At 47.1% G+C, this 25,452-nt stretch overlaps 1 pseudogene; it reads left to right on the top strand.

Annotated features, from left to right (window-relative positions):
* Nucleotides 1-1,595: 1,595 nt before the first annotated feature.
* LOC141124111 (large ribosomal subunit protein uL16-like) lies at nt 1,596-22,601 on the top strand (annotated as a pseudogene).
* Nucleotides 22,602-25,452: the final 2,851 nt, after the last annotated feature.

Raw genomic sequence — 25,452 nt, 5'->3', positions numbered from 1 at the left:
CAACACACAGCCATTAATGTCTAAACTGCTGGCAACAAAAGTCAGTACACCCCTAAGTGAAAATGTCCAAATTGGGCCCAATTAGCCATTTTCCCTCCCCGATGTCATGTGACTCGTTAGTGTTACTAGGTCTCAGGTGTGAATGGGGAGCAGGTGTGTTAAATTTGGTGTTATCGCTCTCACTCTCTCATACTGGTCACTGGAAGTACAACATGGCACCTCATGACAAAGAACTCTCTGAGGATCTGAAATAAAGAATTGTTGCTCTACATAAAGATGGCCTAGGCTATAAGAAGATTGCCAAGACCCTGAAACTGAACTGCAGCACGGTGGCCAAGACCATACAGCGGTATAACAGGACAGGTTCCACTCAGAACAGGCCTCGCCATGGTCCACCAAAGAAGTTGAGGTCACGTGCTCAGCGTCATATCCAGAGGTCGTCTTTGGGAAATAGATGTATGAGTGCTGCCAGCATTGCTGCAGAGGTTACATAGTTACATAGTTAGTAAGGTTGAATAAAGACACCAGTCCATCCAGTTCAACCTGAGTGAGCGCCCAAAATTGTCCCCATCCCTGCACACTGGGTCCCATCAAGATGCCCATCCACTATATTATTAGTTTTTTTTTATATATATTTAAGGTACCCATGTAGCACCATCAATCTACACCATGCTCCATACACACCCACACTGGTTCCCACCCCCAAGGGGTCCACAATCCAAGGTTCCCAACTCACACCCATACACCAGGGCCAATTTTGGACAGAAGCCAATTAACCTACCAGCATGTCTTTGAAGTTTGGGAGGAAACCGGAGTACCCGGAGGAAACCCACGCAGGCACAGGGAGAACATGAAAACTCCAGGCAGGTAGTGTCGTGGTTGGGATTTGAACCAGTGACCCTCTTTACTGCTAGGTGAGAGTGCTTCCCACTACAACACTGTGGCGCCCTCAACACCACTGTGCTGCCCCCAGTGTGAGTTTTGCTGTGATAGGCTCATGCGAGCGTATTCGCACGTACAGATGTTGGTGGAAGACCATTGGCTGCAGAAACCTTCTCGTGGACATGACAGATCTGTTTGCCCTTTTAGGGATGATCATTTGTGCCTCACCAAGAGACTGGCCACCTCATGGCGATTGCATTAACGCTCCTAGCAAACGGATCTGCGTACATGGGAACCATAGCATAACCATACAAAAATGATGGCCCACTGAGCCATGATAGAGTACGGCTCACGTCATTGGTAGCAGTGGGAATGTGCATCCGATTGTGTTCAGAGCCATGTAAGTAAGTGTTCAAATTGTGAGACACTTTGTGTCTCACAAGACACTTGCCGCATGGCTCTGCACACGTCACTATTGGAATTCTATTTGAATATATACATGTGTGTGTGTGATTGGTTCTTTTGAAAGAATACAAGTGTCTGAATGGCTGATTCTGAAGCCACCACCTTCCTTTGTTATTCATGTTTACAGTATAAATAAAAGCAGCTGATCATCCTAGGCAGGATTTTGCCAAGCTCAACGTGACACCAGCGCCTGTCTGTGTTACTTGGAGATATACAAGAGCGCTTTCCCGGCATTATACAAGAGAGTTATGATTGTGCTTATCAGCACATGGAAGTATTTGCTTATAGGAGAAGCTTTCATTAATCCACAACAGATGGCGGGCCAGGAATTTCGGGGCCAACAGAACTTTCTTATCCAGCGGACCTCGAAGGGGAATGAGGATCTAGAACCAGATCAGCAAAGGTCGGCCTATGGTAAGACAACCATACTTCAAGTTTTTGAACATTTTTGCTGTTCTGTGTTCGGGATCTCGATTCCTCTGTCCGCTGTATGGGGTAAGATCTGCCAGGCAAAGAATGTTTTTTTTGTCGCTTTCTGTATAATGACTGGACTTTAATTGTAGGTTATACTTTTGTTGTTGTAAGTAGGTCTATTAATTGGGGGAGCACCTATATTTAAATCCTCCATAGGTCCCATTTAATACAAACCTAAAGCGAATGTTGTGTGTGACTGAGCATTGCTGATAAGAAACTGTATGTTGTCAAATAGGTTTGTGAGGTATATGAAAAATAGAAATGTATGAATTGTGATTATTACCAATTTATGGGACCAACGCGTAGATTGTACAACTGACTCAAGACACAGATGGTTTGGTGGACTTTGATGGTCGTTTAGAAAAGGTTTTGTTTTGAAAACGGCTGCCGCATTTTCAAGTGGCCATGTGGCTGAGGGGGGGAAGGGCGGCCATGCATTGCTGGGTCGTGTTTTACAGGTTTCTGGCCAATAGCCTCAATGATAGCATGGGGGGAAGTTCTTTTGTTTTGAGATGAAAAGATCAAGCAGCATTGTCTTTGTCCTGTGTATCTGTTGACCGAGGATGAGCCGAACTCCCTCTGGGTCGGTTCGCGCCAGAACATGCGAACAGGCAAAAAATTCGGCAGAACACGCGAAGACCGTTAAAGTCTATGGGACACGAATATGAAAAATCTAAAGTGCTCATTTTAAAGGCTTATATGCAAGTTATTGATATAAAAAGTGTTTGGGGACCCGGGTCCTGCCCCAGGGGACATGGATCAATGTAAATTTTTAAAAACTGCCTTTTTTTTGGGTGCAGTGATTTTTTTTATAGTATGCCTGTAAAGTGGCGCAGTTGTCCCGTGTTTAGAACAATACCACAGCAAAATTACATTTCTAAAAGCACCCACCCCATGTTGAGGGCATGTGGCCTCTTACGGTTCAGGAGGGGGGGCACTCTCTCGTCCCCCCCCTCTTTTTCTGCGGCCTGCCAGGTTGCGTGCTCGGATAAGGGTTTGGTATGGATTTTGGGGGGACCCCCAGGCATTTTTTTTTTTAATTTTTGGTTCGGGGTTCCCCTTAATATTCATACCAGACCCAAAGGGCCTAGTAATAGACTGGGGGGAGGGGGGGGGACCCATGCCTTTTTTTTCAATGAGTTTTATCTGTATTGCCGAGACCTGACAATTCATTACAGCGGCGATCGTGACGCATCATCATGGCAGCACACACACTGGGTTGTGACTCCACCCCCACAACCTGATAGGACTGATTAGCTATAAGTTTTGAAGAGGCGCCCCCCCCCCCCCCCGCTGCATTCTCCTTTTTTTTCCCTCACCTGTTAGGACTGACCAAGATAAAGCACGGACCTCTTACCGCTTCGCCCCAGCTAGGTTCAGCCTCTCCTAGTTGGAAGCCCTGACTGTACAGTCTCTAAATGAGCTCTATGCAGGGACTCGCACTCTGATGGTCTCAGGGGGGCTACATTGTCTTTTTACAAGCCTTAAACAGGCTTACACCACCACGCAGCGGCCTCCATCTTTTACCTTTTATATGTTCTCCCTTTTAAGTCTCTTTCTGTTTGATTTTACCTGATTTCTTTTTTTTTCCCTCTCTCCTCACTGCTGAGCCTTTCAGTCCTTCGGCTGCCTTGACCTTCCCAATATGGGGGCCGTGATCGGCTCGTCGGCACGACCGGAAGCGATGCGGGCATCTTTCTCCTTTTGCCAGTATCAAAGATGGTGTCGGGTGCCGCGGATCGCTATGGCGCATGCGCGGCGCGTGTGTCACTTCCGTGGTCTATTCAAAAATTAGGTTTATGCTGTTTGACTGCACAGGTCATTGCAGTGTATCCAGAACTCTCGCACTCTGCTTTTTTCTACATCTCCCATTGCTGCCACCGCTCCCTGACTTCCCTCTGACCTGGTAAGAATTCATCTTCCTTCTCATGGCTCTTTTATTATACCTGCTAATGCATGATGAATATGCTGTACTGAGCTTCACAGGGTTAACCCTTCCCTTCCCAGATACACTCTATCTATTGCTCATGGAGGCCGCTGCCCCAGCCGACCATCCACAGCCAGTAAGGTAAGAGGCATCATGTTTTGGTAAGTAGTGAAGAGGAGTAAAAGAGAGCCATGCCACTAATATTACTTTATCCCGATAGCCCTGGCAGGTCATCCAAATCATCTCATTCTAAACGGAGAGAGAGATCCCCTTCAAGACATTCGCACTCTAGAAGAAGCCGGTCAGGAACTTCCTCCCACCATCACAGTAGGACATCATCCTCCCACCAAACACAACACGACCATCATAACCCACCTGCAGCCAATGCCTGCTGGATATGCGGAGCACAAGCCCTTCCTAACAAGTTAGCTTGCCAAACATGTGCTGAAGAAGCCACTAGGGAAAAGGAATCGGATGCATTGGAAGTATCGAACATAATCAGAGAGTCTGTTAAAGAATCAGTTCTGCAGGTATCAGCCACAGAACCAGTTAGACCAGTTCAAAGTACAACAGCAACAGTCGCCTGCGTACCGCAAGAATCAGAGGACTCATCAGCCGAAGAGGATTCTCCAGTGTCAGTTGGCTTTGATCTTGCTTTAATAGACCCCTTTGCAAGGTCAGCAAAGGAGGCAATTGGTTGGGAGGAACCAAAGGAATCGCCCCGCAAGCTCAGAAGATATTTCCCTAACCTAAAAAGGGATCCAGAGACCTTTCCTTTTATCGATGAATTCGAAGAGTTAATTAATTAATGACGAGTGGCAAAAACCTGACAAAAAGTCCAGCCTAAACAATAGGATAGCAAAGCTATATCCCTTAAAGGAACCAGCTGTAAACCCTTTTATCACGGCACCTGTAGTAGACGCATCATTAATGCGTCTGGCCAGACATGTGACATTGCCAATAGAGGACGCAATGACTTTCAGGGATGTCTTGGACCGGAAAATCGACCTCGATCTCAAAAAGTCTATTCAGCAGCAGGAGGAGCTTGCAGACCAGCTATCACACTAGCAGCAGTCGGCAGAGCAATTAGTAGCTGGACCTCTAACATTGAAAAACTACTGTCAGAAGCAGCTGATCAGGAGAGAACCGTATCTGCACTACAGGAATTCAGCCTAGCAGGAGACTTCGTAGCCGAAGCGTCAGTAGATATAATAAGATCGGCAGCAAGGGCAATGCTGTCCTCAGTCATGTCCAGGGTAGCAGATACAGCTTTCAAATCGAATTGGTGCAAGATCCCCTATGACGGAACCAACCTGTTCGGCCCTAAGTTAGACCTGGCCATCTCGAAGGTCACAGGGGGGGAAATCGTGCCTTATTCCCTCTGACTGAAGACCAAAACAGCAGAAAGTTCACCCTTCCTGAACGATACCGAGAAGCCAGATCATACAGACCAGGCAAAGAGTTCGAAATTGGCGTAATACCCAATCGTCTTTCCTGAGGACACAGAAGCCCAAAGCTCCTAATACAGGGGATCAGCAGAAGTCGTTTTGATGGCACGCTTGCCCAGCCTGTGTTAGTGGGAGCCAGGCTCAGGCTGTTTACACAGGTGTGGGTAGAACATATAAAAGATCCGTGGACAATAGCCACAGTCCGCGAGGGCCACAAATGGAGTTTCAAATACAGAAACCCCAGAGATCACTTCCTGAACACCCGATTCCCATCATCTCTTCCAAAGCGAAAGCTTCTGATCAAATATGTACTAGAGTTACTACAGAAACACGTGATTGTAGAAGTTCCTCAGCATCAGAAAGGCAAAGGCTTTTATTCCCTCCTTTTTCTTGTCAAGAAAAAAACAGGGGACCTGCGTCCGGTTCTAGACCTGAAGAACCTCAAAAGAATCATCCTGGTAGAGTCTTTCAAAATGGAGAGTCTTCAATCTATACTACTGGCAATAAATACAAGAGACTGGATGCTATCAATAGATTTATGCGACGCCATAAATATTCCATACTCCATATTCCTATACACACAAGTTTTCAAAAATACCTTCGGTTTGCAATCAGGCGATGACATTTTCAATTCCAGAGTCTTCCGTTTGGGATATCTACGGCTCCCAGAATGTTCACAAAAATCCTGCTTCCAATCATAGCATATCTGAGAGAGAAGGGACTAAGAGTCCACCACTATCTCGACGATATCCTACTCTTGGCCAACAGCCAACAGTTGCTTCTTCGACATCGAGAAATACTAATTTCCACATTACATCAATTCGGGTGGATGATAAATTGGAAAAAAAGCAGTCTGGAGCCAACCCAATCAATGATTTTTTTGGGAGCAGAACTCGACACCAATGCCAACACGGTGAGTCTCCCTCAGGAAAAAATAGGACATTTGGTCCAGAAAATAAAAAGACTAATGGAAGCAACACACCTATCTGCCAGAACATGTCTCAGCATATTGGGATCCATGTCTGCCACCTTTCCAATGGTTCGGTGGTCCCAGTGGCATACGAGGACATTCCAGATATCATTCCTGAAACAATGGAATGGGACATCAATGAGTCAACAAATTTTCATCAACCAATCGGTGAAACAATCTGCATGGTGGTGGACGCGAATCAGCAACCTAAAACGTCATCGACACATTGTGCCCCGGCCCTCAGCCAGAAATAGTCACGTTGGACGCAAGTCTATGGGTTGGGGAGTACATTACCAGGATCAAGCGGTACAAAGCTGCTGTTTTTTTCGCCCCAGGGCATAGTATCGAACATTCTAGAACTCAGGGCCGCCTTTCAGGCTTTCCTAGCATTCAGGCCATCACTCACAGGAAGGAGTGTATTAGTACGCATGGACAATACGGTGGCAGTGAATTACATCCGAAGACAAGGGGGCACCCGGAGCATGCGGGAGGTACGTCCTATCCTCGACTGGGCCCAGATCCATTTGGAAGACCTGAAAGCAGTATATGTCCCGGCAGTGCAGAACCAACTTGCGGATGATCTAAGCTGAACGTTCATCTCGAACAACGAATGGTTACTAAGTCACTAAGCCTTTTCCTTTCTAACACACAAATGGGTAATTTCCGATATCAACTTGGCACCAACTCCAATGAACAAGTGTGCCAAGTTTCTGACAACGGTCACCTATCCAACAGCACTGGGGTCGACTGTCTCCATCACCAGTGGAGGTTCCGTTTAGGTTACATATTCCCTCCAATCCCCTTAATAGCCAGGTTCCTAGCCAGGCTAAGGAACTCAAGATCCACAGTGATTGCGGTAATACCGTCTGGGCCGAGGAGGCCATGGTTCACGACTGTCACGGAACGCCCCACACTCCGCTTGAGTGCTTCCGTCATATACCGCTTCCTAAGTTCTGGAACACGAGTCCAATGGATCTGGCCATAGGAACCCCAAGAACTAGACAACACCAGTCTTGGAGTACATCAGAACTGTCTTTTATTTGAGATATCACACACATTTATACACCAGGCTGACTCAAAGCTAACATAATTAACATGAGCTAATTATCTCATCCTTTATACAGCCTAGGTGACTGAGACATGACCTTTCGCCCAGACTTGTGGTCACCGAGCTTCACACAGGAATATAAACACAATAGCTGGAGCTAATTACAATTAACAATACATTACCATAAACATCAACACAGGGTTAATTAGAACAAACAACAATGAGTTGAATACCTTTAGAACCTAGACTAAACTTATTTACATTAAACTCATTATAGCTGACATCAGACAGGTGAGTGGAGATGATGACATTAGCATCTCCTCACAGGATGTGTCCCAACAGTATAATTCAGTCTTATCATTCTAATATGGCATATAACGGGTTCCAGAGTCTGTGTGTCCTGGGGGGACATGGAGCTGAATCCAAAGTAACACCAACCCCAGGGTCCCCAGGCATACAGCTCACAGAGAGCACCATTCCCCCAAATGCTAGGGCCCATAATCAGTGGGCAACAGGCTTGCATACAGTCCTCTCCAACAGCCTCTGTTCTGGCTAGGTCTGTGACATTTCTCCCCTTTCGGCAGGAGACTAACACAGGAGGAGACCCCAGACGGGTTGACTCCGAAGTTAGTCCATAGTTCCAGTCCTCTACTGCCTGTACCCACACAGTACCCCAAATAAATTGTTCCAAACAAAGCATTACTCACCCAGCCATCCTCTGCCTCTCTCAGAGAACATATCTGCCGCTGGGGAGAGGCCTCGACTGGCCTTTCTCCCTGGAATCCTTTCTGCCGCTGGAGAGAGGACAGGGTGTCTGGGCTCACTCTGTCATGCTGTTGGGGATTTGGGCCCACTGCCCAGCATCCCTGGGGTATACAGGTGGAGACTGAAGTCCCATCCACCTTCACAGGAAATCCATCCTCTGTTAGTTGAGGGCAGAGTCCAGCAGTCCTCGGCCCTGTTGCCAGCCCTTCTGCTGGAAACCCCACACCATCTGTTCCGGCTAACTGTTGGAGAGGGAGGCCGACTGCCTCGCCTCCCTGGAACTCTGTAGTTGTTGCCGGTGCTGGGCAGAGGTTGGTAGCACTCTGCCCTGTTGCCAGCACTTCTGCTGGGGACTCCGCATCCTCTGCTCCGGCTAACTGTTGGGGCAGGAGGCTGGCTTCCTCCACTCCCAAACTGTGTAGCTGCCATTAGGGAGGTGAGCTGGCTGCTTCCTTTTCCATTCCCTCATCTGGCAGCTGGGATGACATGTCGATGGCACTGTCTCCCAGGTACACGGATCTTTGCTGGGGAGGAAAGCCCACTTCCTCCACCCTGGCCAACTGTTGGGGAGGGACAACACACACCTCCTCTCCCTTCTCCCCCTGTATCTGCTGCTGGGAAGTGATTGCCATCTTCTCACCCTGAGCCTCCACAATTGCTGCAGGTGTGGGGCAGAGGTCTTGGACCCTCTGTCCGGTTGCCAGCACTTCTGCTGGGGGTTTTCCAGGTGGTTCCTCCTCTACAGAAACGTCTATTAAATCCCCAGTCTCTGGAATTGGTAAAAGTGTGGGACAGAGGTCTTGGACCCTCTGTTCAGTTACCAGATCTTCAGCTGGAGAAGTTTGTTTTAACTCCATAGATGCTGCTGGCAGAAAATCACATGTCCCTGTCAGTGTTGTGGGAGAAAGGCCGACTACCTCTTCTCTCAAGAAGGCCGAAGCCACTGTTGGTGCTGGGCAGAACACAGTGAACTTTGGCCCTGATAGCAGCTCTTCTGCTGGAGACTCATCAGGTTGTTTTTCCTCAGCAGAAAAGTCTATCAAATCCCATGTCTCTGCAACTGATGTCTGGGGATAGAGGTTCACCATCTCCTGTCCATGGAACCCAGAAGATGCTATCATTTCTGGGCAGAGGTTAGCAGAGCTCTGCCCTGTTGTCAGCACTTCAGGTTTGGGGACGGCAATCTCCGGATTTTCCACTGCCGATTCTCTGGCATGCTGCTGAACTTGTTCTAGCAGTTTCCTGTATGCCCTTTCCAGATGCTGTTCCTTCCTTAGCAAATGGTCCAGATCAGGTTTGAGCTCTGAGACCCCTGCAAGACCGAGCATAGACTCTCTATAGTCTCTCAGGTCCTCAAGGTCAGGTTCCCCTTCATCGCCAAACATAAAAAGATCTCTAAGGTTCTTCCACAGCAATCCAGGGCCGCCAAAGTCATATCCCTCCGGAGAGCATTCTGTTGTCTCCCCTAAATATCCCTCCTCTGCGTGCCATTGCAGAGCCCGATAATGATTGTCCAGCTCTATCTCCTGCTGGACCAACCTGTCCAACTCTGTCACCCATTGCTCCTGGGGCTGCTCTCCCAGGAATGCCATCCGCAATGCCCGTTGGTCACTGGCTCGTTGCTCTTGGGTTGGAAAGCACTTGCCCTGTTTTATACCAGCGAGACGGAGGGCTGAAATCCAGAGCTCCACCCGAATCAGCTGCCTGAGCTCCAGGTATTCATCCTCCGACACAGTCCTGGTGTACGTTGAAAGGATGATCCGCAGCAGCCCCGGGAATTCTGATGCCAGGTCCATATCTCCGCTGGGGTGACTGAAGTCTGCTATGCTGATCTTGGATCCAGTTGGAGGTTTGGATGTCCCAGACTTCAGGAAGCTTTCCCGCTGCTTGCCACCAATGTCACGGAACGTCCCACACTCCGCTTGAGTGCTTCCGTCTGTATACCGCTTCCTAAGTTCTGGAACACGAGTCCAATGGATCTGGCCATAGGAACCCCAAGAACTAGTCAACACCAGTCTTGGAGTACATCAGAACTGTCTTTTATTTGAGATATCACACACATTTATACACCAGGCTGACTCAAAGCTAACCTAATTAACATGAGCTAATTATCTCATCCTTTATACAGCCTAGGTGACTGAGACATGACCTTTCGCCCAGACTTGTGGTCACCGAGCTTCACACAGGAATATAAACACAATAGCTGGAGCTAATTACAATTAACAATACATTACCATAAACATCAACACAGGGTTAATTAGAACAAACAACAATGAGTTGAATACCTTTAGAATCTAGACTAAACTTATTTACATTAAACCCATTATAGCTGACATCAGACAGGTGAGTAGAGATGATGACATTAGCATCTCCTCACAGGATGTGTCCCAACAGTATAATTCAGTCTTATCATTCTAATATGGCATATAACGGGTTCCAGAGTCTATGTGTTTTGGGGGGACATGGAGCTGAATCCAAAGTAACACCAACCCCAGGGTCCCCAGGCATACAGCTCACAGAGAGCACCATTCCCCCAAATGCTAGGGCCCATAATCGGTGGGCAACAGGCTTGCATACAGTCCTCTCCAACAGCCTCTGTTCTGGCTAGGTCTGTGACAACGACCATCCTACAACTGCGTACAGAGGACCCATTACTCCTTCCGGTAACTCCAGATTAGGGATGAGCTTCGAGTTCGAGTCAAACTCATGTTCGACTCGAACATTGGCTGTTCGCAAGTTCACCGAACAGCGAACAATTTGGGGTGTTCGCGGCAAATTCGAATGCCGCGGAACACCCTTTAAAAGTCTATGGGAGATATCAAAATTGCTAATTTTAAAGGCTAATATGCAAGTTATTGTCATAAAAAGTGTTTGGGGACCTGGGTCCTGCCCCAGGGGACATGGATCAATGCAAAAAAAAGTTTTAAAAACGGCCGTTTTTTCAGGAGCAGTGATTTTAATAATGCTTAAAGTCAATCAATAAAAGTGTAATATCCCTTTAAATTTCGTACCTGGGGGGTGTCTATAGTATGCCTGTAAAGGGGCGCATGTTTCCTGTGTTTAGAACAGTCTGACAGCAAAATGACATTTTGAAGGAAAAAACTCATTTAAAACTACCCGCGGCTATTGCATTGCCGACAATACACATAGAAGTTCATTGATAAAAACTGCATGGGAATTCCCCAAAGGGGAACCCCGAACCAAAATTTAAAAAAAAAATTGACGTGGGAGTCCCCCTAAATTCCATACCAGGCCCTTCAGGTCTGGTATGGATTTTAAGGGGAACCCCGGCCAAAATTTAAAAAAAAAAATGACGTGGGGTTCCCCCTAAATTCCATACCAGACCCTTATCCGAGCACGCAACCTGGCAGGCCGCAGGAAAAGAGGGGGGGACGAGAGTGCGGCCCCCCCTCCCTCCTGAACCGTACCAGGCCACATGCCCTCAACATTGGGAGGGTGCTTTGGGGTAGCCCCCCAAAACACCTTGTCCCCATGTTGATGAGGACAAGGGCCTCATCCCCACAACCCTGGCCGGTGGTTGTGGGGGTCTGCGGGCGGGGGGCTTATCGGAATCTGGAAGCCCCCTTTAACAAGGTGACCCCCAGATCCCGGCCCCCCCCTGTGTGACATTTCACGAAAAAAGTGTCAAAAATGTTAAAAATGACAAGAGACAGTTTTTGACAATTCCTTTATTTAAATGCTTCTCCTTTCTTCTATCTTCCTTCATCTTCTGGTTCTTCTGGTTCTTCTGGCTCTTCTGGTTCTTCCTCCGGCGTTCTCGTCCAGCATCTCCTCCGCGGCGTCTTCTATCTTCTTCTCCTCGGGCCGCTCCGTACCCATGGCATGGGGGGGAGGCTCCCGCTCTTCTCTTCTTCTTTTCTTCTCTTCTTAATTTTCTTCTCCAGGCCGCTCCGCAATCCATGCTGGCATGGAGGGAGGCTCCCGCTGTGTGATGGCGCTCCTCGTCTGACAGTTCTTAAATAACGGGGGGGGCCACCCGGTGACCCCGCCCCCCTCTGACGCACGGTGACTTGACGGGACTTCCCTGTGACGTCACGGGGAATGCCACAGGGAAGTCCCGTCAAGTCACCGTGCGTCAGAGGGGGGCGGGGTCACCGGGTGGCCCCGCCCCCCGTTATTTAAGAACTGTCAGACGAGGAGCGCCGTCACACAGCGGGAGCCTCCCTCCATGCCAGCATGGATTGCGGAGCGGCCCGGAGAAGAAAATGAAGAAGAGAAGAAGAGAAGAAAAGAAGAAGAGAAGAGCGGGAGCCTCCCCCCCATGCCATGGGTGCGGAGCGGCCCGAGGAGAAGAAGACAGAAGACGCCGCGGAGGAGATGCTGGACGAGAACGCCGGAGGAAGAACCAGAAGAGCCAGAAGAACCAGAAGAACCAGAAGATGAAGGAAGATAGAAGAAAGAAGAAGCATTTAAATAAAGGAATTGTCAAAAACTGTCTCTTGTCATTTTTAACATTTTTGACACTTTTTTCGTGAAATGGTAGGGGTACGTACCCCCTTACCATTTCACACAGGGGGGGGGGCGGGATCTGGGGGTCACCTTGTTAAAGGGGGCTTCCAGATTCCGATAAGCCCCCCGCCCGCAGACCCCCACAACCACCGGCCAGGGTTGTGGGGATGAGGCCCTTGTCCTCATCAACATGGGGACAAGGTGTTTTGGGGGGCTACCCCAAAGCACCCTCCCAATGTTGAGGGCATGTGGCCTGGTACGGTACACGAGGGAGGGGGGCCGCACTCTCGTCCCCCCCTCTTTTCCTGCGGCCTGCCAGGTTGCGTGCTCGGATAAGGGTCTGGTATGGAATTTAGGGGGAACCCCACGTCATTTTTTTTTTAAATTTTGGTTCGGGGTTCCCCTTTGGGGAATTCCCATGCCGTGTTTATCAATGAACTTCTATGTGTATTGTCGGCAATGCAATAGCCGCGGGTAGTTTTAAATGAGTTTTTTCCTTCAAAATTTCATTTTGCTGTCAGACTGTTCTAAACTCAGGAAACATGCGCCCCTTTACAGGCATACTATAGACACCCCCCAGGTACGAAATTTAAAGGGATATTACACTTTTATTGATTGACTTTAAGCATTATTAAAATCACTGCTCCCGAAAAAACGGCCGTTTTTAAAACTTTTTTTTGCATTGATCCATGTCCCCTGGGGCAGGACCCGGGTCCCCAAACACTTTTTATGACAATAACTTGCATATAAGCCTTTAAAATTAGCACTTTTGATTATTCATGTTCGTGTCCCATAGACTTTAACGGTGTTCGCGTGTTCGAACGAACTTTTTTCCTGTTCGCATGTTCTGGTGCGAACCGAACAGGGGGGTGTTCGGCTCATCCCTACTCCAGATCTCCTCTCACAGGGCCAGTTCCTACATTCAGCACCAGAAAGGTTACACCTAATGCCTTGGAAGTTGAAAGGGAGAGGCTTCTAGATAAAGGTTGCTCTCTAAGGGTGGTGGCCACCTTACAACAGGCAAGGAAGAAGTCAACTAACGGCACTTATAACAGAATTTGGGAAAGATTCACTACGTTAGCACAAGAACAGTCCTGGGATCCACTTTCTCCTACAGTGTCACAAATTCTTGAATTTTTACAACTAGGTCTGGAGAGGGGTCTAAGTTCAAGCACCCTGAAGGTTCAAATATCTACCTTACCAGCCATGATGGGAATCAAATGGGCCTTCAATCCTCTTATAATCCAATTTCAAAAAGCATATTTAAAACTAAGACCACCAAGGAAGCCAACCTTCCCGACATGGGACTTAACAATAGTTCTAGAATCCTTATCAAAAGAACCGTTTTTTCCTTTGGAGTCAGTATCTGTATGGGATCTAACCCTCAAATTAACCTTTTTAGTGGCAATAACTTCTGCAAAAAGAGTGTCCGAGCTGCAAGCACTTTCAATAAAAGAGCCTCATTTGCTGTTCTATCCTGATAGAGTTGTATTAACCCCATGTGAACAATTCATACCTATGGTGGCATCTGCTTTCCACTTCAATCCAGAGATCAGTTTACCAGCATTCCTCACTAACCAAGGGAATCCACATCCACTAGATATTAAATCACTTATTTCTTCAAATCTGGAGGCCACTAAACCATTCAGAAAAACAGAAAACTTGCTAGTCATACCGTACGGCCCTAAGAAAGGTCAGGCAGCTTCTTCCAGGACAATAGCCTCTTGGCTAATAAGGATCATTAAAAAGGCGTATGCAATCCAGCTTCTTCTAATACCTAACGACCTGAAGGCTCATTCGACCAGGGCAGTGGCGACATCTTGGGCAGCGTATTGTAGAGTGTCTCCAGAAACGATTTGCAAAGCAGCAACTTGGTCTTCTAGAACCACGTTCATGTCTCACTACAGAATAGACCCGGCTCGTTTAATGACTGTTGAATTTGGGAGATCGATCATTAAAGTGAATTCTTCCATATCCTGTGAATAATATAAATCTTCTTGCAAAGCACCCAACCATGTAGCGAGTTATTTCCCAGTGTGTGTGCTGCCATGATGCATCAGGAAAACGGAAAATTGTATATTCACCTTTCCGTAATTTTCCTTTCCTAACGCATTTCATGGCAGCACACAGATACCAACCCGTCTAGCGTGATAGATACTGCGAATGCAGTGGGGGACTCCTCTTCAAAACTTATAGCTAATCAGTCGTATCAGGTTGTGGGGGCGGAGTCACAACCCAGGGTGTGTGCTGCCATGAGATGCGTCAGGAAAGGAAAATTACGGAAAGGAGAGTATACAATTTTCCGTTTTTTTTTCCTTTAGAAATGTCATTTTGCTGTCAGACTGTTCTAAACACAGGAAAGATGCGCTACTTTACAGGCATACTATAGACACCCCCCAGGTACGATATTTAAAAGAATATTTCATTTTTATTGTTTCACTTTAAGCATTATTAAAATCACTTCTCCCGAAAAAATGTCCGTTTTTAAAACTTTTTTATGTATTGATCCATGTCCCCTGGGGCAGGACCCAGGTCCCCAAACACTTTTTATGAAAATAACTTGCATATAAGCCTTTAGAATTAGCACTTTTGGTTTTTCATGTTCGTGTCCCATAGACTTTAACAGGGTTCCACGGCTTTCGAATTTCGCATAATGTTCACTGTTCGCCGAATGTCCGAACAACCAAAGTTCGGCCTGAACTTAGGCTCGGGCCGAACCGTTCGCCCGCCCCTACTGTTGAACTTCCAGAGTAAAGTATTGTTTTGTATTTGGGAAGAAGAGTGTATGTTTGAGCCGTGTTATCTTGTGTTTTTTTTTGCAACTTTGGTGTTTAGCATGTGTTTTTTATGGGCCCTAGTTGATGTAGCCTAAAGTGTTTGTCTGCGGTTAATTTAACTTGGTGTCTCAATTGTGTAGTCAGTTTTTGTGGGGAGAAATTTCGGTTTTCTGGTGAAGAAATCTCGGTTTGTGCTGGTTTTGGCGGGATCAGCGACTGCATTTCATGTGTTCATGCCACCATTTTGTCGTGGTTCCACTTTCGCCAGCCATTTTTCTGTAGTCTGGATTTCATCCACCATTTTGTCGTGGTCTGATTTTCGTTTGTTGCAACTGCCATTTCGTGTCTGGGTGGAATGGCTCTGCTTTTGGGCTAGGTTTCGGCGTTTGGTGAGGTTGAATCATCTTTTTGCAGGAGTTTCAGTGGTCTGACTGCCCAGGGGATATGGCAGTCGAGGGGGGATTTCCTCCCATTTGCAATATGAGGGTTTATCCCACCCTTTCCTGGACAAAAGGTTTTTTTAGAGATGTTGATAAAGTCCAGAGGGGGTAGCCATAGCTATTTCCCTTCCTGTCCATTAAACCAGTTGGAGGGGTTTTTAGAGATCAGCAGAGAACAGGAAGTTCTTTGCAAAATGTGATGTATCAACGGGAAGTTGGTGGGAGGAGCTTGGGGTCTTTTGAAACAAGCATGTGGACAAAGGGACTTGTGTTTGGAAGGACGATGGAAATCACTGTGGTTTTTAAATTTAATTCCAGTTATTTTGCGAAGTTTTATACTGTAATACAGTTTTGGGTAGAGAGTAGACGGGAGGCATCCACGTTATTGTTGTAATGTAATATCTAGGTACAGAGAGAAGCCACATTGTTCTGCAGAGAAAGCCGGCGTAAGTGCGCTGTGCAGTTTAGTATGGCAATGCAGTGCACGGTCGTACAGCGAATATGCTTGTGAGGGGTAGAGGCATAATTCGAGGAGTGATCTGTGGGTGTTGACGAATCATTTGGCGTAGTTAATAGTTGTTAAAAGAGTGGGACTCTGTAGTTCTGTGCCAAAAGTGTTGGGACAACAAGCCACAGTTAAATAACGCCTCAGTTAGGGTTTCTAGTTGGGGGACTGGACCAGATATAGTGGTTGTAGTCCGTCAATCCACCGTTTCGCTGGACGCAGGGCTAAGACGATAAGCCGATTCGAATCGCCATGGGCAATGGGCAGTCCATGCAAGGGAAGGAATGCGAGGCTTCCCACAGTCAGGCGGCTGCACTGTACATGAAGTCTAGTTTTAGGGCAAAGGCCATTAAACCCCTTAAGGAATGACATAGGTGTTCCAAGGATACTACTTGGGGTATCCCTCTGGAGGGGAGATTTGACGCCTGGAGGTGGGAGAAATTCATAACTCAGTTTAAACCCAGGCTCTGGGCAGCAAAGACCTTAGATGTAGCTCAGCTGTGGCTTCAGAAATCTGTAATGATGAGTGGGTTGATGGATGTGTAGGACACGTTTGTGTGGTTCAAATTCTCACGCCTGTTTTTCAACTTTGTGTGGCTGGTCCATGCAAGGTTTTTGAGCTGCTCTCGTGTTTTTCCCATTGTATTTTTTTCTATTGCTAGAAGAGTGAAGTCAGCATTCCGTCTGGTTGTTTTTTTTTTTATTTTTGTTTTGTAAACTATGAAATCTCTCCCTCACATTTGTATCTGAATGTTTGTCTCATGTTTTAGTCTTCTAATCGTTTGTATGTAGCAATATTATTATTATACAGGATTTATATAGCGCCAACAGTTTGCGCAGCGTGTTAGAACCCACCGCGGCGGCCCTCCTACGCGCCACGGCCGTTGTATTTTTGTAGGAACGGGAAACTAAGAGTTGCAGAGGGTTTCGTTGTTGTCGGTTTTGGGGAATGTCAGTGAGAATTTACCAATGTACAGGAATATTATATTGGTTGCCATTCTTTGCAGGTTAAAGATGAAGGATAGAGTAATAATTTTTGTTTATAAGTATCTTTTCAGGTCCAGTGAGTTTCTGAAGGTGTATGTAGATAGCTCTACACATGCATAAATACACACGCCTAAAAGAGGGTAAAAGTATAATGGGCTGTTTCATTGTTTCATTTTTTTTTTCTGCCCCATTCTAAACCCCGCGTCTCTTCCTCCAATTTGTAATGATGAAGAAAATGGGGGAATAAAGGTAAGAATGACCAACAATACTAACCGCTCTAATTCTAACCAAGTTTGTGACCTAGTAGGATGACATGTTCCACGACTGTCTTTCTTTGATGGAATTTGAATCAGCAACCAGTAATCCGGTGAAGGAGGCTCCCATCCCAGACGCTAAGAACCATTTTGTCACTGGTTCCAAGTATTACACCCCAGATGGTTAGCCACACACAGGTTCAGTGACCACAGTCACTGAAAAAGGGTTAATTGAGGTCCCACGTGTCTGGGTTATTTCCATAAGAGGTTTGTTTGGAGGTCAACCAAAAACGGGGGTTGTACTTTCCTGAGCAGCTGTCGACATTCTCAGCTGATGTGGGGGGGGGGTGCAGGCACTGTAATGTGAACTTCAAAAGGTCCACCACAGGGTTCATGAGTCCCTCCTGGACTCTGACACAATAACCAGTTTACATTCTCTCCAACCAGGTGACTGGGTCGTTAGCTTGAGGGACGAGACAACTGGATCCACGCCAGCCACTGTAGGAAGCTGCTCAACTACACCAAAGAATGAGGAGTATCTTTATTTATTTATATTTTTTAGTTTAGTATATTTTGGTAAGAGCCCATTCACACAGGGGCAACACGACTTCCACCGCGACTTTGGGAGGCAACTTGGACACGACTTGAGTATGAATCACAGCACGACTTGGGGCAACTTACAACACAACTTGAAGTCGCCTCCAGGACAGGGAACTTTACAAGTGGCCAATCAGAGCTTATCAGCTATGTGTGAGAAGGAGGGGGCTGTCTGTTTAGTGGAGGAAATTACTTTCTGTTTCCTTTCTGCTTCCTGTAATGTTGCCTCAGTATGAACAGTAATCAGACTTGGAGGCAACTTCCATTGAAATCAATGGGTACAAGTTGCCTTCAAGTCGGATTGAAGTAGTACAGGAACCTTTTCTGAAGTCGGAGCGACTGCAGTAGTGTGCATTAAGACAGATCCATTCACTTACATTGATTTTTTCATGTAGCGCGACTTGAGGCGACTAGGGGCGACTTGGAGCGACTTGAAGTCGGATCCAAAGTTGCCCCTGTGTGAATGGGCTCTTAGGGTAACGATGAAAAGCATCCCAACTTATTGTTTAAAGTGTATTCTCCATCTAGCTAAGAAAGCGAACAGGACCAATTGCTGGGTCAACTCTGAATCTCCACCGAGCTTTAGTAACCCAGCGGTGACAGCGGTACATGCTATATATGATGTTCATATTGGTATGAGGAATTTTGAAAAAAAAAACAAGTAAAAAACTCCAAACACTTGTCAATAGAATTTAACAATACATTTCTAGAGGGTAAAATGACTTCATCAGGGGTGTTAGGGCAGGATGACGTCAAGAGCCAGTGCATCACCGTCGTGTTGTCAGCTCAGCCGCGCTGGATGAAGCTGCGGTATGGGTGGAAATCAAGCCCTTGCCCACAGTCCAAAGCAGGGGAATCCCATAAGCCCGCGGCGGAGACACCTATTTATGCTGAGGGCTTGCTGCTGGCTTGTGGGATTCCCTCGCTTTGGACTGCCAGTAGGCCAGACCTTTTTTCCTTCCTAGTAGCAGAATAACACATTTAAGCCATTTAAACCACTCAGTGTGTGTTATTGCCCTGTACATTTGAGTATTATTATTATCCATCACTGTCTGATTGCTATTTGTATATACCAGACTGCTGAGTGCTCAACTCAACCAGTCTTGGGTGTTGTCACAGGGTTTGACTGACTGATGCTCTAATACACCTCATGTTTGTTTCGGTAATGTAGAAAGTTTGAACTCAGATTACATTGTGTCTGTGATTCACTATGTCTGAACCTAGAGTGTCAGATGGGCTGGGAAGTTCCCACCACAAGAGGACAAGCAATAACTAGCGGCCCCCATGGGGGTACCACTACAAGGGTCATAGCTAAATCTCAGTATATATCCCAAAGTTTGTAGACTCCTTAACCTTCATACAAACCAATTAACTGCTTGCCGACTGCATTATAGCTGAATGACGGCTACAGCGGAAACGGCTCGTTCTGGGAGGCCGTCATATGACAGCCTTCCATGATCGCACCCGCCATGCGCCCACTGCGGGGCACGGGAGGTGAGGGAACACAGCTGGTCACAGATTGAGGTAAAGAGCCAATCAGTGGCTCCTTACCACGTGATCAGCTGTGTCCAATAACAGCCGATCATGGATGTAAACAGAAGCCGGTGATCGGCACACTTTTCCTCACGCAGACAGCATGAGGAAGGGGAGAAGAGAGCTGATAACTGGTTTATCAAGAAGGGACATCTACACTGATAATCGGTGACCATAAGTGCGGCCTATCAGTACTCATCAGTGCCACCTATTAGTGCCACCCATTAGTCCTCATCAGTGTCCTTATCAGTCCTCAGAGTCACCTATCAGTGCTGTCTACCAGTGCACATCAATGCCACCTATCAATGCCACCCATCAGTGCTACCTATTAGTGCCACCCATTAGTGCCACCTATCAGTCCCCCATTAGTGCCACCTATCAGTCCCCCATTAGTGCCACCTATCAGTCCCCCATTAGTGCCACCTATCAGTCCCCCATTAGTGCCGGGTATCAATGCCCACCAGTGCTGTCTCATCATGTCCATGTCACAGGGTATTTGCACGGCGGTTTTTAGAACACATCTTTTTTTTTTTGGAAAATATACAAATTTAATGCATTTTAACGCACACAAACACAATATAATACCCAATTTTTGGTGAAATATAAAGAATGGTGTTACGCCGAGTACCGTATATACTCCAGTATAAGCCGAGTTTTTTAGCACATGTTTTTGTGCTGAAAATGCCCCCCTCGGCTTATACTCGAGTCAAGCACTTTTCTGCAGCAGAGAATGCCAATTTCCAAACAGACTTTGGGTCCATTTGGAGCTAGGAACCCCAAATTTGGTGTGCAAACCCAGTGGAAATTGCACTGCAACATATCCAAAGCTGGGGTTCCTAGCACCAAGTGGCCCCGAGATACGGGGCCCCAAAATCGGTTCAGAAAATGTCATTCTCTGCTGCAGAAAAGTGCTTGACATTTTCCGAACCGACTTTGGGGCCCCGTATCTCGGGGCCACTTGGTGCTAGGAACCCCATATTGGATATGTGGTAGTACAATTTCCACTGGGTTTGCACACCAAATTTGGGGTTCCTAGCACCAAGTGGCACCGAGATACGGGGCCCCAAAGTCGGCCAACTGTGTCCATCTGCAGCAAAGTCATTTCGGGACCCTTTGGGCCCAGAGACCCCAAATTTTGGCTGAAGCTAGGGGGGCATCTAGGAACCCTTAACTACCAAGTTTGAAGTTCGGGGACCTATGGCTGCAAATGGGCACAGTGAGGCTACAAATGGGCACAGTGAGGCTGCAAATGGACATTGTTGACCTTCTTTTCTACTTACAGTAGCTGTGCATTTCTCAACCTAGGCTTATACTCGAGTCAATACGTTTTCCCAGTTTTTTTGTGGTAAAATTAGGTGCCTCGGCTTATATTCGGGTCGGCTTATACTCGAGTATATACGGTAAATAGATACCAAACATGTCATGCTTTAAAATTGCACGCTCTTGTGGAATGTCGCCATACAAAGGTATTTAAGAATCTCCATAGGAGACAATTTAAAAACCTTTACGGGTTACAAGTTTAGAGCTACACAGGAGGTCTGGTGATAGAATTATCGCTCTCGCTCTGACGTTCACGGTAATACCTCACATGTGTGGTGTGATCGCCATTTACGTATGCGTCACAAGGAATGTAAACATCCAATAGGCAGTGACGGGTACTCTTTACGGAGAGATCTGGGGTCTTTTAGACCCCAGATGTCTCCTCTGCCTTTTAAAACATCTGATCACACCAAGATGGGTGTGATCAGATGCTTTCACTATTTATAAATGCCGCTGTCTACATTTGGGGGAACTAGAAGGGACAAAAATGCTCATAGCTTCCAGTCTCCTAGATCAGCGGCTCTCAACCTCAGTCCCCAAGTGCCCCCAACAGGCCATGTTTTGAGAATTTCTCTTAGATAAAATAGCTGTACAAGATACCAAGCCATTGACTGTGATTTAAAGCACCTGTGCGGGATAAAGGAAAACCTGCAAACATGGCCTGTTGGGGGTACTTGAGGACCGAGGTTGAGAACCACTGTATGAGATCATAGAGGTAATCTGAGACAATCCGGCATTTGATCACCTCTATTGTAAGCCTGTGCAACCGCTGGATTGGAATGCTGGGCTCCCCGCTGTATCGGTAGAGCCTGGAGAGGCACCAGAGTTCCCCCTTCCGCCACCCATAAAAGCAATCCGGCAGCTAATTAGCCACTAAGATTGCTTTTACTTGTTAGAGCATCGCCAGCTGAAAATTTTGATACCGGTGTTATGTCTGACAGCCTCAGCCTTAACCCTGATATAACCACTTGCACGTACATGTATGTGACTTTGTGGCAATTGGTTAAAAGAGAGCAATTCCTTTTGCTGTCGGCGGGGTACCGAGCGCCATCACGAGCCACAGACCCACTTGCTGTTACAGATACTGCAAAAACAAGCCCTACCCAAAGTCCCAATTCTGTAGGGGTGTCCCAGGACAAAAAAAACGGAATTTTTGACTTGGGTCGTAAGAAGGCCAAGGGGGACGAATTCCCACTATGTGGTCACATGGTCTCCGATGAGTATGAGCAGTTGTTATCTGAAGCTCTTGAAGCTGCCCATGGCTGTGCCAACAAGTACATGGTGAAGAGTTGCGGCAAGGATGGTTTCCACATCAGAGTGTATCTCCACCCATTTCCATGACATCCGCATTAACAAAATGTTATCCTGCGCTGGGGCTGATAGGCTCCAGACTGGAATGCATGGTGCTTTTGGGAAACCTCAGGGCACAGTGGCCAGAGTTCACATTGGACAGGTCATATTGTCCATCCGCACCAAGAGCCAAAACAAGGAGCATGTGATTGAAGCTCTGCGCAGAGCCAAGTTCAAGTTCCCTGGCCGCCAGAAGATTCACATTTCCAAAAAGTGGGGATTCACAAAGTTCAATTCTGAAGACTTTAAGGACATGGTGGTTGAGAAGCGTCTTGTTCCTGACGGCTGCGGTGTCAAGTACGTCCCCTAGCCGGGGCCCTCTGGATAAGTGGAGGGCACTGCAGGTTGAGAATGAACTTCCCACTCTTATTTGGCCTATGTACTTTTGAGATCTTGTATCAATAAAGTCTTCAAGTACAAAAAAGAGAGCAATTCCAAAAATTCACACACCACCCAAAAGAGAAAATAAACAAAACATAAAGATTCCAAACTCTATCCCCAAATGTACAGATCATACATAGCAGAGACGGAAGATTGCCTGAGAAAGAATCAATGAGAAAATCCTCCAATCATTGAATCCCACTCGGAGAATTCAAACAAGCAAACACATCCTCAGTTCAGCACAATTTCCAGCAACTTCTCAGCACTGAGGCTGGAAAGGACCTTTGTATTATTATATTTTATCTTCCTTCCGTGTATCGGCTCCTCGATATCTTCTCTTCTCTTATCTTATGTCGGGATAAAGTCTACCACAGAGAAACTACAGTACCTCACAAAAGTAAGTACACCCCTCAGTGACATTTTTGTAAATCTTTTCTTCTATCTTTTCATGTGACAACACTGAAGAAATGACACTTGTCTACAATGTAAAGTAGTGAGTGTACAGCTTGTATAACAGTGTAAATTTGCTGTCCCCTCAAAATAACTCAACACACAGCCATTAATGTCTAAACCGCTGGCAACAAAAGTCAGTACACCCCTAAGTGAAAATCTCCATATTGGGCCCAATTAGCCATTTTCCCTCCCTGGTGTCATGTGACTCGTTAGTGTTACAAGGTCTCAGGTGTGAATGGGGAGCAGGTGTGTTAAATGTGGTGTTATCGCTCTCACTCTCTCATACTGGTCACTGGAAGTTCTACATGGCACCTCATGGCAAAGAACTCTCTGAGGATCTGAAAAAAAGAAATGTTGCTCTACATAAAGATGGCCTAGGCTATAAGAAGATTGCCAAGACCCTGAAACTGAGCTGCAGCATGGTGGCCAAGACCATACAGCGGTATAACAGGACAGGTTCCACTCAGAACAGGCCTCGCCATGGTCCACCAAAGAAGTTGAGGTCACGTGATCAGCGTCATATCCAGAGGTTGTCTTTGGGAAATAGACGTATGAGTGCTGCCAGCATTGCTGCAGAGGTTGTAGGGGTGGGGGGTCAGCCTGTTAATGCTCAGACCATACTCCGCACACTGCATCAAATTGGTCTGCATGGCTGTCATCCCAGAAGGAAGCCTCTTCTAAAGATGATGGACAAGAAAGACCACAAACAGTTTTCTGAAGACAAGCAGACTAAGGACATGGATTACTGGAACCATGTCCTGTGGTCTGATGAGACCAATGTAGCACCCTGATGTTTAGGCAGGGTTGCTATCAAATTAGCCTTGGCTAATTGTTAAACCATCAATTGATTCCTCTCTAAATCTGGACTTGTTGCACCTTTTCTCTTCTGTCACTAGGTGGCATTGTGCTGGTGACGTTAGATAAGACAAGGGCTTGGCAAGTTCAGACATGAATGAATGGGGTGTCTCAGCCAATGGGCAGGAATTTCTTGGGTCCCTTGGCCTGCTGGGAGAGCCTATTTATTTGGGTGGAGTCAGGTGATCGGGGTTCTGTGCCACCTGGACGGCTGCCTGGGTGGACATGTGTTATGTCGCCCCGGGCTGCTAGGCCAGAGCCTGAGGCCTATCCCGGGGATATTTGGCTGCTAGGCTGCCTGAGGGTCATTCCAGGATCGGGAGAAGCAGCGCAGGATTGGAACTGCAGGATTGAAGTCCAGCCGAGAGTAACGGTTCAGTCGGACGGGGAACCAGTTGTGGTCAGAGGTAGAAGGGGAAGCTGTCGCCATTACGAGACCATCCACCTTGTTCATAGAGACCACTGTGAGTAGCTGATGCCAGTACCAGAGCAGTCTTCTCATCAGCCGAGGATGGTGAAAAAGTGGGAAAATTTCAGCAAGTGCCAAGCCAGGGACCCAGCGGGACAGCAGAGGTGACGCTTGCGGAACATCTGTGAGTGCCAAGCCAGGGACCCAGCAGGGAAGCGGGAGTGACGCTTGAGGAAGATACTGAGTGCTAGAACTTGAGGAGCTCAGGGGATCCAGTGGTGATTGGATCTGGAAGTCTAGTGAGAGAGACTGGGAGCCCATTGAGTGAAGATTCTCAATGAGTGACGTGGAGTAAGAGAAGAACTATTTGTGTTACCAGTAGTTGAATACAACTACCGTTAGTGACTGTTACAAGATTGTTGCCATAGGAGACAGCGGTCCTACCTATACAGAAGCGGTGTCCAGAGGCGCATGCGCGGCTTTCGATCATGGCGGACGTGTGAGGACTGAGCTCCGGATCCCATCTGCTCTAGAGGTCCCTGCACCGCTTACATCCTACTCCATTCACCACGGGAGTAAGCTGAATCTATTTTTCTACATGCTCTGGGCACCCCATGGGTAAGATTGGCCAGCAAAAGCATTGTTACAGGTCACTGCTAGACCCGCGTTATCGAGCCGCAATGGACAGATTCCTCACTAGGCCGCAATCCCCAGCCATGCCTATGCCAACGGGCCCGTTGCCTACTATGGATCCTTCGCTAGGGACCGACGACGCCGACAATGTTACACCACTCACTATGGGCGCCCCTGCAATATCCTCCCCCCGAACTACACACGAAAAGCTCCAAACACTTCTCCACCAATTAACATGCAACATTGCTGCGGAGGTGTGTAAACTATCTCAGGAACTATGAGGGGGAAATTGCCCAAATTGGGGAACGTGCTGATGCATTGGAAACTAAAATTTGACAATCTTGTGCAATATGTCCAGGAATTAGAGGAGGAGTCCTCCTCATTAAAGAACTCTGTGTCCCAGCTCCAAACTGCAACAGGAGGACCTAGAGAACAGAGAATGACGCCAAAATCTACGTTTCTGTGGTATACCAGAAACTGTGGGGGATAATACCTTACGCTCTTATCTG

This window comes from Aquarana catesbeiana, linkage group LG01, assembly GCF_042186555.1.
Source record: "Aquarana catesbeiana isolate 2022-GZ linkage group LG01, ASM4218655v1, whole genome shotgun sequence".
Taxonomy (NCBI): domain Eukaryota; kingdom Metazoa; phylum Chordata; class Amphibia; order Anura; family Ranidae; genus Aquarana; species Aquarana catesbeiana.
This window is presented reverse-complemented; position numbering and strand designations above follow the sequence as displayed.